General features: G+C 49.6%; 1 pseudogene across 1 annotated transcript; it reads left to right on the top strand.

Moving 5' to 3' along the window:
• Window positions 1-15,421: 15,421 nt before the first annotated feature.
• On the top strand, window positions 15,422-16,359 carry LOC309603666 (olfactory receptor 10AG1-like; annotated as a pseudogene). The gene has a single exon. The product of its transcript is annotated as an olfactory receptor 10AG1-like (transcript).
• Window positions 16,360-16,701: the final 342 nt, after the last annotated feature.

Genomic DNA, 16,701 nt, shown 5'->3' with positions numbered 1-16,701 from the left:
GAAGAGTTTTTGTAAGTGGACTTTGGAAGGGGACAGGGGTGGGGAGGGCAAACACATGATGATGATATATTTGCAGGAATGCGACCTTTCTTTCTTAGCAGTGTAAAGTTTCCTGAAATGAATATCACACCAGGTTCTCTCCTGCAATACATCACCATAAGAAGACCCTACCTAGCAATGCCTTTCAAATGACCTACAAGCACTTTACAAACCCTGGTGAATACCACAATGGCATTTTCTACGTGTGGAAACCGAGACAGAAAGCAACAAGCAGAGGGCTTCATCCCTCCATGGCACAGCCAAGTCTCAACAAGCTTCACCCTCCTCCAGTTCTGATGCAACTTCTCCTTGCTTCTAAATCTGGTTTCCTGATTATTTTGGTGGCAGATCTTTGTTGAACCTCTTCATCTTTAGGAAATGACAGAAAATAGGTACCTCTAGGCAGCAAATATCTGAGGCCCTTGTCTTGCTCTAACGGCATTTCCTCCAGACTGATCACCTTATTTGCCTCCTTCACACCAGGGAAAGGGCTGGGTGCAGCTGTGGGTATCGTTCCTTCAGGAAAGTGCTCCTTAGAGTTAAGGCACAGCTCCCTCCGAGAGCTCTTCCTTACAAGACGTAGGAACAAGGCTGTGCCAGGCTTTGCTTCCTCTAGTCTGTACAGACACCAAACTGTATTTCACACCACACGTGCATGCAGAACATCCTTACAGGCAGCCTACAAAACAGAACAAAGCACACCATACAGACCTCACTTGATTTCATGTACTCGGGGTGGAAGAAACACAGAAGTACAGGACTATGTGTCTGGGCTGCAGGGAATGCTCATGGGGCCAGATGAGACCCAGGAGACATGGAAGTTTTGCACAATGAACAGCATGGCCTGAGAACCAGCGTCTCCTCCCTGTAATGGATGTGGACAGCAAAGACCATACTTCCTTAAGTGGACAGAAGTCCCCTAAATAACTGTCCACCTCCCTGGCACTTGAGCAAGATGAACAATGGAGTTTTTTTTTTTTTTTTTTAGTGACTAAATTGAAAATGCACATAAATAAAGAGTAGAAGCATACCAGTTCGCTTTGAGGACTTTATTAAAGGAACAAAGAACTCTTCTGCTGTACTTGAAACCAGTTCTTTCTTTTGTAAAGCCAGGAGGTTAGTACCTGTTCTGTGGGTTGCCAGTGACCTGAAGACAAAACCAGTCTTAGTCAGCTCAGACAAATTTTACCTTGAAAGTACCTCTTTCTTTTGATTGATGAGACTGACTCATTGCAAATGGCTTCTGTGGAGACATTTACAGCTGTCTGAGATGAATCCCTCCCAAATCACCTCCTCTTGGTTCCTCCTGCTACCCAGGGGAAGAGAAACATTTCCCATTCATGATTCATCAGGTCCTAAGGTGGGTGACCGTATGCTCACCACTTCACAGATCTCTCTCCACTGGCCACAGAAAAGGGCCTCAGATCAGAGGCTTAATTTAGAGATTAGATGTGAGCTTAGGTCTTCATGTAGGTTAAGTTCAGACCTAAGATTTTGACCTTTAGACTATTACTTTCCTATTCATCTGTGCAGAACTTCTCTGATAAACCACCCCCTTCCTAATCTTTTTTTTCTGTTAGCCAAGGGGACCATGTGTTCATATGGAGGAAGAAAGATGCAGCACAGCACTAACTGCTTTATGCACAATGGTCTTCTCATCAGCAGCACTGCTCAGGTTTCCCTGTGAGAAGTCTGTGCCCCACTAGCATGCCACAACTGAGGCACTGCAGCCCAAGTGTGCACTGCTAGGAGGAGCCCCATGTCTTGTCACAGGATTGTGACATTTTTGGATTACATGAGATGTGATGGGACAGCTCGCTGAGCTGCGGTGCTGCAGTGGAAGGATACAGGTTCTGCAGGAGGGAGCGGTGGGGAGGATGAGGGTGGGGGGATGCCCCCTGTGTGAAGGAGCAGCTCAGATACGTGGAGCTCCTCTATCAGCTGGGCAACAGGTTGAATTAGCTTGTGTGAGTGAGGATGAGAGGAGGAGTGAATAAGGGTGACAGTGTCTTGGCAGTTACCAACTACTTGATCAGGCAGAGTAGGCAGAAAAAGTCTTCTGACAGCAACCACAACAAGTCTCCAGGTTAATGAGCAGGTTTCTATGGGGAGCTGTAAGTGCCCTGGCATTCACTGGCCAGGCAATTCAAGAAGGTGCCAACAGTCCGGAGGATCTTGGGATGACTTAGCATAGCTGCCAGGTGCTCCAAGAAGGGTGATGCTCGCCTGGACCTGGTCCTGGCCAACAAGGAAGAGCTGCCCAGGGATGTGATCATCAGTATCTGCCTTGGCTGCTGTGACCAGGAAATAGGGGAGTCCCAGATGTCAAAAGAAGACCCGCAGCAGAGCACAGGCTGGTGGACTCCACAGAAGAAGACTTTATGTTGCTCAGGGACTGATACAAGTGGTGCCATGGGGAGCAGCTCTGAAGGGTGAACAATATAAGGAAATCTGACAGTCATTACAGAACAGACTCTTCCAAGGACAAGAATGATCTCTCTGAGTTCCCATGAAAAAAAAAACATTCATCTTGTGAGGCTGCTTCTCTGAGCTGACAGAGCTCCAGGGCAAAAAGTCAGCACCCAGGAGCTGGTAACAGGGGAAGCTGCAAAGAAGGAATTGAGAAACCTTCCCCCAGGACGAAGGGAGGATGCCAAAGCCAAAGGTCCCATAGGCTTGAGAGATGCAGGGATGGGTAGCAAAAGCAAAATGAGCTTATAGATGCATGCCTCAGCCTAGCAGATGGGGATTCCCCCTGCTGGCGGTGGCTGTGCCAGTGCATCCCCATGGGTCTCAATGGTGCAGGCTCTACTTGAAGACATTCCTGTAACCCAATTACGTTGGGATTCATGCATAATTGGCTATTCTAAATCAAGCATTTGATTCACTTTGCCTCTTTGCTTTGACGTCTTTTCACTGTGACCACACTCCTGAAATCTCTCTGATAAGCCACATAAGAATTGAGGACTAAAGGAAAGTTATGCCCAGGCTTGGCTCCTTCTGGTGCTTTGTGTGGCAATGAGCCCTCTGGTGTCGAGTACCTGAACTGCAGCTCCTGAAAGACTGACCAAGCCTCCAGAGAAGTAAAAGCAGCACAGCTGAAGGTTTGGGAGGGTGTTAGCAGGCCCTGCTGAAGGCCATCACTGAAGAGACCATGCAGGGAATGAGCAGACAAGGTTCCTGTCCCTGGGGGCTGGTGGAGACATGAAGTCACAGGCACTTGGCACAGGAGGAAATTTCAATGTGAGATGTTTTCACACTGTGAAAGCCCTTGATGTGTTTCACCAAGGAGGATGGCCAAGCCCTGACCCCCCATCCCCTGCAGAGGGGGATCCTTAACCTTTTGTGATGCTCTGAGCTCTTCCTGGGGAAATTGTGATGTGGGAGTGTGTGATGGCAGGTGCAGGTCAGTGGTAGGACACCTGCCAGGCTCTATGGAGGGTGGGTGAGGAGGAGGCAACAAGGCGCTGGAGCTGTAAGGACCTCATGTCCTCTCGTGGGTCTCAGTGGAAGAGACAGAAGCCATAGCTGAGTGGACAAAGGTCCCAGTTCTGTTGGGGTGTCAAAGCCCCACCAAGGCCCTTGGCCATCCCCACCACAGCTACACTGTCCTGTGCCTGTGCCTGCTTCCTTGCTTCCAGCACCAAGCTCTGTGTTCCTGAGCATTTGCCCATGCCTCTGAGTTCCCCACAACCCATCCCGTTTCTTCCAAAGCCTTGCTAATGCTCCTTTCTCACCCAAGAGTTCCAAGGCCCAGACATGCGAGAATCCTCTGTTTAGCTCCACAGCCCAGCACTCAGCTGCCCATCCTCCTTCTGCTGCTGCCTCCAAATCAAGACTCAACCTATTTCACTTCAGCATGACAGCCCCCGACATGTCAAGTCTTCTTCCTGCCTTCAATGCACTCACTGCTGCACCTGCACTGGTCTCCCCCTGCATGCCCATGTGTCTCACCAATCCTTCCTCTTCCCCTGCAGTGGTGGGACCTCACCCCAGGAGGGCTGTGCATCCGCCAGGCTCAGGGAGGTTTCCTGACACCCACCCAAGTGTGAGGAGTGGAGGAGGGGAGGAGAGCCAGGTCAGCTCATGGGGCATGAGTGAGCACAGACACCCCAAGCAGTGGGCGTTCCCCATCTGTCAGGCTGAGCCATGCACATGCGATGGAAATGCCTGTATCATCCCTGATTTGCACAGGAGGGGCCTTCCTTCCTGCCATCTTCCCAGGACAATCGTCTTCTTCCTCCTCCACCCACAGACATCCACTGCTTTCCATTGCTGGCTTCAGACAGGGTTTTGAGGATTCGCAGAAGCCATCAGCCACCCCTCTCCTTTCTCACTGACATCTCCCGACCTCTCTTCCAGACCTACACATGGCCAATCACTGCTGCTCAGGGCCACTCACTCTTCAGAAGAGGTGTTCAGCACTTTGGATCATCCTGGTGCTTTTTATAATCTTCCTCGCTGCCTCCAGGGCTCGTGGTGATCTTTCTGGACCATGACAGGGCTTTTTCACCATCTCTTAGGAAGAAGTTGTCTTTTTTTTTTTTTTTAAAAAAAAATAGGTACTGCTGCTTTTAGGGAAATCACAGAAACACCTGATGCATCATCCGCAGAAATCTCACCAGGTTTGCATGTCAAGAAATGGGATGCCAGAGGCCAAGGGAAGGATGGTCTGCGGACTGTCATGGGATTTGGGTACCTGAAGTATGCTCTGTTTTCCCTCTCTCCCGGACACCTAAAGAGGACTCACACTTCTCTGCACTTCAAGTTCAGGCATTCCTGGGAATCTCAGGAGGCATGGCATACAAATTCCTGGATTCAAGGCGCTGTTCAAATGCCTCTGGTCTCTTTCCACAATGATGGCTTCAATGCCAGGCTCATTTGTAGACTCTGTATGTGGATGCTGACATTTCTTGAGCAACTGGCTCTGAAAGCATCAACACTGTAGGCTGTTATTCTTGGAGGGTATAAGGATAGGAAAAGAGAAGAGGCTTTGGGCAAATGAGAAGGGAAGCAAAGGATGTGGTCAGGGCTGTTTGGGGACACCTGTGAAGCAGCCCTCAACCTGAGGTGAATGACTTCTGGGGTCACGGAGAACCTGAACGCTCTCTCTCTAATTGGAAACCATGAAAGGGAAGGAAGGACAGCATCATTCAGGCTGGAAGGGACCTCGGGAGGTGTCTGGACCAACCCCCTGCTCCAAGCAGGGTCAGACAGAGTACTCAGGCCTTTATCCAAACACATCTTGATCACATTCAAGGATCCCAGTGCACGCTCCCTGGGAAACAGCTTTCACTGCTTGACTATCCTTATGCTGAGAAAGTTTCTCTCTCTATCTAGCCTGACCCTCTCTTGTTTCAGCCCATGGCCTCTTGTCCTTGTGTCATGGACATGAGCCTGACTCCATCTTCCTGAGAACCCTGCAATGCTGCTACATGTTTCTCACAAGATCTTCTCTACTCCTCTCTGAACAAGCCCAGCTCTCTAAGCCTCTTCTTACAATAAAAGTTCTCCTATCCTACTGACCTTGGTGGCCCTCCACTGAACTGGTTCCAGTATGTTGAGGTCTCTCTGGCATTGTGGGATGTCAAAACCTAGGAAAATATTCCAGATATGGTGTGAGAAGTGCTCAGCAGACTGGCTGTGCTCCGGTCATACAGCCCAGGATGCTGTTGGCCCTCTTTCCTGATTGCTCCTCTTTTGCCTAATGGAACCCAAGGACCACCAAAGCCTTTCCACAGAGCTGCTGCCCACCTGGGCAGTCCCTGGCCTATGTTGTGTCATGGGCTTAGTCGACCTCAAGGCCACAAATTATTGGCTATCCTGAGGTTCCTATTGGCCCATCACTCCACCTTGTCTTTGTTCTTTGGGATGGCCACCCTGCCCTCCAGTGCAGTGTCTGCTCTCCTCAATGTGGTGTCTTCTACAAATGTTATGAAAAAGCACTCTCTTATCTCCTCTGGGTCATTAAAAACACGTTAAACACAGCCAGTGGAAGGACAGACCCCTGCAGGACCCTGCTATCTAGATGCCTCCAGGCAGAGTACCATGCATTGACCACATCCCTCTGATCTTGACCATCCATGTGGTTATTTACCCATCTACTTATCCACTGAGGCAGACCACAATATCCTAACGTGGGCACGAGAATATTGGAGCAAGTGGGTGATGTTGAAAAGTTCACTGACTTCCAGGTTAAAAGACAACCACTGCTCTCCCTGGGTCCAGCAATCCTGTCCTTTTAGCACAGAAAGCAAAAAGGATGGGGAGAGACAAGCTCCCCTGGGTAAATCTAATCCCCTTCTCATCCAGAAACCCAGAAATGGGATCCGAGTGGACACATTCTGGGGCACAGCCTTTCACTCCTCTGCACATCCTTTGGGCATTTTGAAAGGTGCATGCAAAGTTTGCATTTTCCCCATTGTCAGGGCGTTCCCACAGACTCCCTGACCTTTGAAAGATGCTGGAGAGTGGCCTCGCTGTGCCATTGGCCTGCTCACTCAGATCCCTGGGATGCTGCCCCTCCTGTCCCATACACTGGGAAGAATTTGCTCAAGCGATCCCTGACTTGATCCCCATGCACTGCTGGTTGATCTCCTCCAGAGTCCTGCCCTGAGTCACAGAGGCCTGGGAGACCTTGCTGGGGAAGACTGAGGCAAAGAGGACACACAGAGACTGTAAGGCAGTGTGGAGTGGGAGGATGATGAGAGCTCACTGCATGGGAGAGATCTTCACAGCCCTCTACATGGTAAGTCTCTGGATGCAGGGCGATGTAGCTTTTGCTCATGGAGGAAAATCCAAAAGGTAGCACGTCCCACACCCTGTGGGATCTTTCAGGAGGAATCTCACAGTTTCTCTGGTGTAGAAGAGGAGGACACGCTCCAGAGCAGGGACTCCCTGCTGCACCATCAGAGGGACAGAACAGGACGACCGCCTTAATTTTGACAAGTCACTGAGACTGCTGAACTGTAATTTTGAGTGACCAGTAGGTCTTCCAGGTGTCTCCTGATGTGTTTTCAGGCACTCCTCTGCCTATGGACAGCACCAGGTGACAACAATGTTCACAGAGTGGCTGGATCAAAGTCTGTTACCCCCAGAGACTTTCTCTGAATCCCCCCGTCCTCCCTGCAGTTTGTCTTGCAAGGCCCACAGCTCTGCAGAGTTCATGCAGAAACACCAAAGCCCTCTCTGGGCCAGGTGTCATTGCCCAGCCCTGCTCCTCTGCCCTTGGAGACATCAGGGTTTGCTCTCTTTGTTCTCCTCCTTACCTTGCCATCTGCCAAACACTCCAGCACGTCTGTGCCCTGAAGCAAAGCCTTTCCATATGTTGGGTCTTGGGCCCTTGCTCCCATGTTTTCCTGGAACAAGTTGGTGCCGCAGCCCAAATGTGCGCAGGCAGGAGGAGCAGGGGAACAGATAGGAGAAACTGGACCCTCACATCCCTGTGAATTTTGTGGATTAAATTAGCTGTGGTGGGACAGCTTGCTCACCTGGGGTGCTGCAATGGAGGGAGACAGGCTCTGCCAGAAAGAGTAGCAGGGCGGATGAGGAGGGGAGGATGCCTCCTTTGCGAAGGAGCAGGTCAGATGTCAGGAGCTCCCCTATGAGAAGGACAATGGGTAGGATTTGCTTTGTCACTGAGGATTAGAAGAGCCAGCAAGGGTGTGTGGTGGGCTGAGCTTGGCTGTCCGCCAGGTGCCCACCGAGCCGCTCTGTCACTCCCCTTCCTCACCAGGACAAGGCAGAAAATATGACAAAACGCTCATGAGTCGAGATAAGGACAAGGAGATCACTCCCTTGTTACTGTCATGGGCAAAACAGACTCAACCTGGAGAACTGAAATGAATTGATTGCCAATTAAACAGAACAGAATAATGAGAACTAAGAACAAATCTCAAAACCCCTTACCCCCACCCCTCCCTTCTTCCCAGGCTCAGCCTCACTCCTGACTACTTTCCCTCCTTCCCCCAAGCAGCACAGGGGGATGGTGAATGCAGGCTGCAATCAGCTGATAATGCTTTGTCTCTGCTGCTCCTTCCTCCTCATGCTCTTCCCCTGCTCCAGCGTGGGGTCCCTCCTGCGGGATCCAGTCCTTCATGAACCTCTCCGGCATGGGTCCCTCCCATGAGCTGCAGTTCTTCACAAACTGCTCCAGCATGGGTCCTTTCCCCGGGGTGCAGTCCTTCAGGAACAGACTTGCTCCAGCACAGGTCCCCCACAGGGTCACAGGTCTTGCCAGAAAACCTGCTTCTGTGTGGGCTCCTCTCCACAGGCTGCAGTTCCTCCCAGGAGCCTGCTCCAGCACGGGCTGTCCATGAGGTTAAATCTCCCTTCAGGGCACTTCCACCTGGTACTTACATGGAGTTACTTACTTACATGGAGTTACTTCCGTGCTACCTGCCTTGTCTTTATAATGTTGGACACCTAAAGGATAGGTGGTTTTTAGTGTCAGAGTAATCTCCTTAGTTTTCCTGGGGTTTGCCAATGAAGTTCAGGACACAGTTCAACTTATTGCAGAAATGGATTTCTAAAGGTAGAGGAGAGGAGCTGATTCCTCTTCTGCCCTTGCAAGGGGAGCCCTGACTGACCAATCGACACCTGGCCTCTTCATTGCAGACCTCTGGGAGATTTGCAGAGATCATTCATTGCTGCCTAAGGGCCACCTGACTGTCTCCTTCCAGTCCAGAAGGAAGCCGGTGTCCTGAGGGTTTGGTGCTAAAACTGGCAACATTGTGAAGGCCTCTCTGCCCATCGTAGTGCATCTGAAATAGGACAAGGTATCTCTCTTTGGGTGGAATTGTTCCTCTAAAAGTAAAAGAGAGGGATGTCATTCTTCAAGGCTTTGGGAGTCTCCTCCTTGATGACATGGAAGAAGACTTTCCTCTCCCTGAGTACAGATCGCCTCTTAGTTCCCCTTTCTCCACAGCACTCATGGAAATGGGCTTCTATAGGTACATTAACCAGAAAAGGAAGGTTAAGGAAAGCGGACCCCCTCTGATGAGCAGAAGTGGTGAGCTGGTAACAACAGCCGAGGTGAAGGCTGAGGTACTCAACAACTTCTTTGCCTCAGTCTTCACTGGCAACCTCTCTCCTCACACCTCCCGAGTCAATGGGCCATGCGATGGGGGTCGGGAGGGCAGAAGTCCTCCCACTGTAAGAGAAGATCAGGTTCGTGACCACCTGAGGAACCTGAAGGTACATAAGTCTATGGGTCCTGAGGAGATGCATTCCAGAGTCCTGAGGGAATTGGCTGATGTACTTGCTAAGCCACTCTCCATGATATTTGAAGAGTCATGGCAGTCAGGTGAAGTCCCTGGGGACTGGAAAAAGGGGAATATTGCAGCCATTTTTAAAAAAGGAACAAAGGACCCTGGGAGCTACTGACCTGTCAGCCTCCTCTCTGTGCCTGGGAAGATCACGGAACAGATCCCCCTAGAAGCTATGCTAAGGCACATGGAGGACAGGGAGGTGATTCGGGACAGCCAGCACGGATTCACCAAGGGCAAGTCCTGCCTGACCAACCTAGTGGCCTTCTGTGAAGGAGTAACTACATCCGTGGACGAGGGAAGAGCTACGGCTGTCATCTATCTGGACTTCTCTAAGGCCTTTGACACGGTCCCCCACAATATCCTTCTCTCTAAATTGGAAGGATATGGATTTGATGGGTGGACTGTTCGGTGGATAAGGAATTGGCTGGATGGTCACCTCCAGAGGGTAGTGGTCAATGGCTCGATGTCCAGATGGAGAACAGTGACGAGTGGTGTCCCTCAGGGGTCCATTCTGGGGCCAGTGCTGTTCAATGTCTTCATCAATGACATAGACAGTGAGATCGAGTGCACCCTCAGCAAGTTTGCAGATGCCACCAAGCTGAGTGGTGCAGTCAACACGCCTGAGGGACAGGATGCCATCCAGAGGGACCTGGACAAGCTGGAGAAGTGGGCCTGTGTGAACCTCATGAGGTTCAACAAGGCCAAGTGCAAGGTCCTGCACCTGGGTCAGGGCAATCCCTGGTATCAGTACAGGCTGGGGGATGAAGGGATTGAGAGCAGCCCTGAGGAGAAGGACTTGGGGGTACCAATAGACAGAAAGCCGGACGTGAGCTGGCAATGTGCTCTCACAGCCCAGAAAGCCCACTGTATCCCGGGCTGCATCAGAAGTGTGGCCAGCAGGGCGAGGGAGGGGATTCTGCCCCTCTACTCTGCTCTGGTGAGACCCCACCGGAGTACTGTGTCCAGCTCTGGGGTCCTCCACACAAGAAGGACATCGACCTGTTGAAGCAGGTCCAGAGAAGGGCCACACAAATGATCCAAGGGCTGGAACACCTCTGCTTTGAGGAAAGGCTGAAAGAGCTGGGGTTGTTCAGCCTGGAGAAGAGAAGGCCACAGGGAGACCTTATTGCGGCATTTCAGTACTTAAAGGGGGCTTAGACAAAAGATGGGGACAGACTTTTTAGCAGGGCCTATAGCGATAGGACAAGGGGTAATGGTTTTAAACTAAAAGAGGGTAGATTCAGACTAAATATAAGGAAGAACTTTTTTTACATTGTGGGTGGTGAAACACTGGAACGGGTTGCCCAGAGAGGTGGTAGATGCCCCATCCTTGGAAACATTCGAGGCCAGGCTGGATGGGGCTCTGAGCAACCTGATCTGGTTGAAGATGTCCCTGCCCATTGCAGGGGGGATGGACTAGATGACCTTTAAAGGTCCCTTCCATCCCAAAGCATTCTAGGATTCTATGATTCTTCATAGCAGCCGCATGGGTCCATGCTTTGGATTTGTGACCAAAACAATGTTGATCACACAGGGATGTTTTAGCTATTGCTGAGCAGAGCCTCCACAGTGTCAAGGCCTTTTCTGCCTCTCACACCACCCCACCAGCAAATAGGCTGGGGGCGCACAAGAAGCTGGGAGGGCACAGAGCTGGGACAGCTGACCCCAACTGACCAAAGGGATATTCCATACCATGTGATGTCATGTTCAGCAAAAAAAAGCTGGGGGAAAGAAGGAGGAAGGGGGATCATTCATGGTAACTTGGGAAGACAAATGCTTCCTAACCTAACCCTGAACTAACCCTTTTACCTTAAACCTTACCCTACCCATTACCTGAAACTAGCCCTACCACTACTCTAATCATAAACCTCAACTCTAACTCTAACCCTTACCTAAGCCTAAACGAACATCAGCCACAGCCTGAAGTCTAACTCTAAACCAGGTGTAACCATAACTCTTACCCTAACCCTAACTCTAATTCTAACTCAAACCTGAACCCAACCCCTGACTAACCTAACAGGTATCCTAAAGCATCTTGCAAAGCCAACAGCACCTGTGTAACGACATCTGTAATATCGTCTCAGGCAATGATTACTATGGTAACAGCATTAGAAAGAAAAGATAATTTGGGTAGATGGGATGGACAGACGAGCATCCTGGTATCATCCTGTCAGTGCTGGTTCAAGGCCTGGCAGCATGAGCAGCTGCCCTCTGCTTCCTCATGGCTGTAGGCACCATGGCTGTGGGCACCACTGTGTGTCACCCAAATCGGACTCAGGTCAGACGAACCATTTTGTATTTCTCATATACCATATCCATTGTTTCTCTGTTGAGCTCTAATCAGAGCTTAGTTACATAGATAACCAGGCTTTGGGTGGGATATTTCTCGTGCAATGACCTCCTGGAGTAGCTCTACTGACCCCGGTCTCTCTCCATATTTACAATCCTACAGCTCTGACAGGAGGAAAGCACCCTGCAGTGCCTGGATTTGTCCAAGCCACAGCACTTCATAGCCTTTCTGACCATTGGGTCCTTTGGTCCTGGTGGGAGATGATCTTCTTGTCTTAATCCTGACTTTGTTGGGTAACTGTCGTGGTTTAACCCCAGCCAGCAACTAAGCACCACGCAGCCGCTTGCTCAGTCCCCACCAGTGGGATGGGGGAGAGAATCAGAAGGGTAAAAGGGAGAAAACTCGTGGGTTGAGATAAGAACAGTTTAATAACTAAAGTAAAATAAAAATAGAACAGTAGTAATAATAATAATAACAATAATAATAATAACAAGTAATAATAGTACAATAGTAATACAAAGCAAACGATAGACTCTACAATTGCTCACCACCCTCCGACCGATGGCCAGCCCGTCCCCCAAGCAGCGATCGTTGCCCCCTCCCCCAGCTAACTCCCCCAGTTTATATATACTGAGCATGACGTCACATGGTATGGAATAGCCCCTTGGCCAGTCTGGGTCAGCTGTCCTGGCTGTGCCCCCCCCCCCAGCTTCTTGTGCACCCGGCAGAGCATGGGCAGTTGAAAAGTCCTTTACCACTGTGAGCGCCACTTAGCAACTACTTAGCAAGAACAAAACATCAGTGTATCCTCGACATTGTTCTCATCCTAAACCCAAAACACAGCCCCATACCAGCTACCAAGAAGAAACTTAACTCTATCCCAGCTGAAACCAGGACAGTAACCCGAAAGGACAGACTGGAGGTTGTTGAGTCACATGTCGGGTTTCAGAGCAAGGAATCAGGGACTGCATTTACCTCACACAGTGGTGGGAGATCCTTTCCTCTGGAGGGGTTATTTGTGCTATTGGCTATAAAGCCACCAAGTCTACCTAGGTCAGACTCAGTCAACCATTCTTGAGGCATTGGGGCCAAATTATTCTGTACAGATACAGAGATTTGCAGTGTAGTGCCATGACACACTCCTTTTTTCCTTCCCATGCAGATGTCCCAAACCCAAGCTTCCTCTCCAAGATCTTTCTGGATGTGAACCAGCATGCAGACACCACAAGCAGTCAGAGTTCAACCTCTCAGGGCCACCTCCATCTTGAGGATAACATGGGCCACAGGCACAGGTTGGGACCCAGAGAGGTGGAGGTACAGAGAAGCCTTTTCTGTTGCTGCACAGTGAAGTTAAGCACAGACTGAAAAAGCTTACGTTCTGCTTCCCTGCTTGCCTTTTTTGTATTTTTTGTTTTTCCTCCCACAAGTTTGGCACTTGTCCTTTGGCACTTGTCCTTAAACCTCATGTCTCAGTTTTTCTCTTTCTAAAGACCAATAGTTATGCTGGAAGTTGCTTGTCAGGCTGGCGCCTGTGATTCTGACAGTCTTTCTAAAACAGTTCCTGGTGCCGTGGGTGTCCGGGGAGGAGCAGTGGCAGCACCAGCATCCCCGCCTTCTCTCCTGAGGCTGCTTACTAACTGTCCTATAACCAGGTGAGAGTGACAGAGATGTGTCCGGAGAGCCATATCCAGGTGGTTTTGAGGGGAATGACAGAGTGAAAAAGAGGTCACCACTGTCTCCTGAAGCACCATGGACTGAGGAGGGTGTTCCTGCCCCTTGGCTCCTGGCAATGGTAAATCCCTTTTGGCATGCCCTGAAATGCTGAGATAGTGTGGCAGCACAGACACCGCCAGAAGCAGCTGCAGACATCTGTCCAGCTTGGCTGGGCATGGAAATGGGCTTCTTTCAGCTTTGAAAAGTGCCGCCCATGAGATAGTCACCATCTAAGAAGTACTCTGGCAGTTTCCCATGAGCAAAGCTAGCCTGAACCATGCTGCACCCATGATCTTGTGAAGCACTGAGACATCGGAGAGTTAAAAAGAACAGGCTGTATGTTTGACAACATTTTAAAACAAGCAGGAAATGCTGGTATACGGGTAACCTGCAAGTAAATGGTTGCTTTGAGTGAAAGCCTTAATTTAAAATAAATGTGGGTATCTCGCAGTTTTTTTCAGAAAAGTATTTTATTTTTCTGTACATTTATATGAAAAAGTAGGTAGATTAGAAAACAGTCATGGTGACTTTTCACTCATGCAAACCCTAATTTTATCTTGGAAATTTTGAATGGCACCTCTATGAGATGGAAAAAACTCACAGGAAAAAGGCAGGAATACCTTGGGAAAAGGATCACACCGTTAGGACTGTGTGTTTTTGTGAATTTGGATTTTTCTCTTGAGAAAACTGCCCTGTGTTTTTCACTTGGCTAGTCTGAATGCTTTTATCACATGTTTTCTGACCTGCTGTTCTCAGGCTTAGTACATCCGAGTTTAAGAAGACTCCTCAAAGGGAGGTAGTGATAGACATGGCCAGCATCCTCAGTCCTCTGCCTCGAAGAGGGTATTCTTTCCCCATGTCAAGCTGAGATTATAAAACATCATTCAGCTGAGTCCCTTCTGCAGAAGAAGCAACCAGCTCTTGCAGCGCTGCTTGCTTGTAGCTCCCATCCCTCAAGTGTGCCCAGGTTTATGCTCTGGGAAGGCGGGGAATGCAAAGGGAAGGCTCAGTTCCCCAGGCAGCAAGAGCATTGCTCTGCTTCTGTGAGGGCTTGCAGGGGAGTGGGAAGCATTGCAGGGTTGGGGTCAGAGGGAATGGGCCCTCGGCTGGATTTCTAAGCTGTCAGAAATCCAAGCGACAGAGCAGCAAGTTTAGGAATGCTGAATTATTCAGGGCTCATTCAGAAGTTATAAAAGCCTGACCTGCTCCGGAAAATTGGGTATCATAAGGAGATCGCCAAATTTTAATCACTTTCTTCTCTGTATAACTGAAAAGTGCATCAAGCAGTTTTATTGCTTGCATAAAAATGTCTTTTAGCACCCCGAAAACTTGAGATTTATGCATAAACTGCGGCTTATCCATCTTGTTCAAATGTCCCCTGGATGCATCAGTGTCACTCGATTCATTGGCAGATAGAAGCCTGTTGTACTTCTGATGGGATTCACCCTTCGCCATGTAAAAAGTAATGATTCAGGTCTCAAATAGCCTCCCAGATGTTTGTGCATGGACACCGCGTCAGGGGATGAGCTCTTACATGTGAGGAGAGCTGGGACGAATCTCTCTCGTTGAGATCTAAGAATCAAGTCAGGCCTTGCCTCACTTTCTTTTGATTGCCTCTCCTTGCCTGGCCTTGCCTTGCTTTGTCTTCCCCTTTTCATCCCTTTCCTCCTTTTCACCCTATTTCTTCTTTGTGTTCTTACATTCAATGCAGCTCTGACAAGATCTGGACAAGGAACGTAAGCAAGACTGTTCTGAAAGGGGTGAGTATTTATCCTTTTTCTTCCTTTTTTTCTCATCTCTCACCAGGTATTCTGTTTAAGAAAATCAACTCTAAAAAAGAAAGTCAAGTTTCTTTTACCCATATTAAAAAATCCCAGTCATTCAGGCTGAAGGATTCTGTTCTTTCCTCTTTTTAACCCTTCCCCTGCAGCAAGCAAGCCATGTTAGATTTCCAAACATTCAGGCAGATCTTGGTCCAGCTCGCCTAATCCTGCAATCACGTGTACGCTGATGTTCATAGGCTTTCTCTGGGCTTGAAGTGTGTGGGATGGTGGACAGGCCATTAGCATCCTCTAAGAGCCTGATGTTTGGATTGCTCCATCTAGGGAAAATGCCCCAAAGAAAAGGCTCGGAGAATCACACCGTTGGATCCGGATTCTTTCTTCTGGGATTTTCTGACCATTCCGGCCTGCAGGGCCTGTGCTTCACAGTATTCCTGGTCATATACCTCATGCTTCTCACAGGGAACAGCCTGATTGCACTCATCACGGTGGTGGACTCAAGCCTCCACAGCCCCATGTATTTCTTCCTGAGAACTTGTCCACCCTGGAGATCTGCTACACATCAGCCACTCTGCCAAAAATGCTGGTGGGTTTCCTGCGGGCGGATGGCAGGATCTCCTTCCTGGGCTGTGCTGCCCAGCTGTATTGCCTGGTTTTGCTGGGCAGCATTGAATGCCTTCTCCTGGCTGCCATGGCCTACGACCGCTGCATAGCCATATGTGACCCCCTGCACTACACCCTCGTCATGAGCAGGGGTCTCTGCATCAGACTGGTGCTGGGGTCCTGGGTGGCTGTCGTACCAGTGCAAGTAGGACAGACCTACCAGCTGTTCACTTTGCCCTTCTGTGCATCCCATGACCTCCATCACTTTTTCTGCGTTGTCCCCCCTCTGCTGGAACTGGCCTGTGCAGACACGTTCTGGAACCAAGTGATGCTGTACACCATCATCCTGCTCTTCGCAATCCTTCCCTTCTCCTTAATAGTTACTTCTTACATTCAAATTATTAGGGCAATTCTGAAAATGCCTTCAGGTCTGGGCAGACACAAAGCCTATTCCACCTGCTCGTCACACCTCGGGGTGGTGACGCTCTTCTATGGCTTGGCCACAGTCATCTACTTAAAGCGACGGTCAAGGGATTCAGTAGATATCGACAAATACCTTGCCCTGTTTTACACAATTGTGACCCCCATGTTTAACCCTGTCATCTATAGCCTGAGGAATAAGGAAGTGAGACTTGCCTTGAGGAGACTCCTATGGACAAAGTGATGCTACCAAGGATGTAAAATAGTCCCAAGCAGTACCAAAAGTCCCACTGGGTTATATGGTTGCCTGAACAAAGCATCCTATATTTGCTCAAACAAAACCATGTGTCCAGCCTGGCTTTCATCCTCCTCAAGAAGGGGAAAGGTCTCCTGAGGCATTCCTGTTACACCATGCCCCACCATGATATCTTTGTACTCTAGAGCACCTTCAGTGCCCCTCAAGAGTGTGATGCCAAAAGCTACTTCAAGCTGTGTCTGACCAACGTAATGTTCAAGGGAAAGAGTCAAAGCATGGTCAGTAGTCAGCAGGGCCCAGAGGGTGACACAACCGATGAAGAGATGACTG

Source organism: Platalea leucorodia (genome assembly GCF_965183815.1).
Source record: "Platalea leucorodia genome assembly, contig: HAP1_HAP1_SCAFFOLD_163, whole genome shotgun sequence".
Taxonomy (NCBI): domain Eukaryota; kingdom Metazoa; phylum Chordata; class Aves; order Pelecaniformes; family Threskiornithidae; genus Platalea; species Platalea leucorodia.
This window is presented reverse-complemented; position numbering and strand designations above follow the sequence as displayed.